We start from the raw sequence: 2,145 nt of genomic DNA on the forward strand, positions 1-2,145 counted from the left end.
AAAGTATACATTCTGAAATGTGTACTGACAAGAACTCCATTTTCTCTACAAATACCTCTTTTGACAATGGATTAACTTCTATCAGCAAACAAATTGGAGACTTTATTGAGTGCCCTTTGTGCTTTTTGCGGTATTCTAAAGACAGATTTCCTGATATAATGACTTGTCATCATAGATCTTGTGTGGATTGCTTACAACAATATCTAAGGACAGAAATTTCTGAAAGTAGAGTCAATATCAGTTTCCCAGAATGTACTGAATGGTTTAATCCCCATGATATTTGCTTGATATTAAGTGATGATGTCTTGATGGAAAAATATGAAGAATTTATGCTTAGACGATGGCTTGCTGCACAACCTGATTGTAGATGGTGTCCAGCTCCAGATTGTGGATATGCTGTGATAGCATTTGGATGCGCCAGTTGTCCAAAGTTAACTTGAGGGTGAGAGGGCCGTGGAACGGAGTTTTGCTACCACTGTAAACAGATTTGGCACCCCAACCAGACCTGTGATGCCACTCGGCAAGAAAGAGCCCAGAGTTTATGTTTGAGAACTATACGTTCTTCATCCATTAGCTATAGTCAAAAATCTGGAGCAGCAGCTGATGATATAAATCCATGTCCACGATGCGCTGCTTATATAATAAAGATGAATGATGGGAGCTGCAATCACATGACATGTGCTGTTTGTGGTTGTGAGTTTTGTTGGTTGTGTATGAAAGAAATCTCAGATTTACATTACCTAAGTCCATCAGGGTGTACTTTTTGGGGAAAGAAACTTTGGAGCCGAAAGAAGAAAATATTATGACAGCTGGGAACACTGGTTGGTGCTCCTGTAGGAATTGCTTTAATAGCGGGCATTCCTATTCCTGCGATGATTATTGGCATTCCTGTGTATGTGGGCCACAAGATTCACAATCGATATGAAGGCAAGGATGTTTCAAAGCACAAATGGAATTTGGCCATAGCAGGTGGTGTAACGTTGTCTGTAATTGTATCTCCAGTAGTAGCTGCAGTGACTGTAGGTATTGGTGTTCCTATTATGTTAGCTTATGTCTATGGCATTTCCAATTTCTCTCTGTCGAAGTGGAGGTTGTGGAGTCTCAGCAGGCAATGGAAAAGGAGTCAGGATTGAATTTGATGACGAAAATGATAGAAATGTTGGTGGAACTAACACAGCTGTAGACACAACATCAATAGCAGAAGCAAGAAACAATCCTAGCATAGGGGAAGGAAGTGTTGGTGGCCTGACTGGCAGTTTGAGTGCAAGTGGAAGCCACATGGATCGAATAGGAACCATTCGAGACAACCTGAGTGAAACGGCTAGCACCATGGCACTGGCTGGGGCCAGTATAATGGGGAGTCTGTCAGGAAGTGCCATGGTTAATTGTTTTAACAGGTTGGAAGTACAAGCAGATGTACAGAAAGAACGGTACAGTCTAAGTGGAGAATCTGGCACCATCAACTTGGGAACAGTTAGTGATAATGCCAGCACCAAAGCAATGGCAGGATCCCTTCTCAACTCCTACATCCCCTTGGACAAAGAAGGCAACAGTATGGAGGTACAAGTGGATATTGAATCAAAACCATCCAAATTTAGGCACAACAGTGGAAGCAGTAGTGTGGATGATGGCAGTGCCACCCGAAGTCACACTGGTGGTTCATCCTGTGGCTTGCCTGAAGGTAAATCTAGTGCCACCATGTGGTCCAAAGAAGCAACAGCAGGAAAAAAATCAAAAAGTAAATTGTGGAAAAAAGGTAACATGAAGATAAATGAGATCAGAAAGGACACAGATACACAGTTGTTGGAACAACTAAGCACGAACTCAAGTGAATTTTAGGCTCCATCCCTCAGTGACAGTATGCCATCTGTCACTGAGGGATGGAGTAGTGCTTATAACACTAGTGCCATTTATTTTATTTGATAATGCTTATTATTGTATTTGTATATTTGTTTGCATTCCAGTTTTGTTCGATAATGTGTGTGTAAACTGCATACGTGAAACAAATGTAAATATTAATGTAAAAAAAAGAATAGTAACAGTAATAACTATTGTTTCCCAATCTTTCAGCATGTGCCAGGCACAATGCTAACTGCTTTATTAGATACCCTCTCAGGTAAGCCCAAGATCAGTCCTTTATGGGAA

At 41.0% G+C, this 2,145-nt stretch overlaps 1 pseudogene across 1 annotated transcript; it reads left to right on the forward strand.

Moving 5' to 3' along the window:
• The first annotated feature begins 308 nt into the window (after positions 1-308).
• LOC103273296 lies at positions 309-1,871 on the forward strand (annotated as a pseudogene). The gene has a single exon (XR_002482696.1). The product of XR_002482696.1 is annotated as an E3 ubiquitin-protein ligase RNF19A pseudogene (transcript).
• Positions 1,872-2,145: the final 274 nt, after the last annotated feature.

Source organism: Carlito syrichta, unplaced genomic scaffold (assembly GCF_000164805.1).
Source record: "Carlito syrichta isolate Samal-C Ts95f unplaced genomic scaffold, Tarsius_syrichta-2.0.1 Scaffold313965, whole genome shotgun sequence".
In the NCBI taxonomy this organism is placed as follows: Eukaryota; Metazoa; Chordata; class Mammalia; order Primates; family Tarsiidae; genus Carlito; species Carlito syrichta.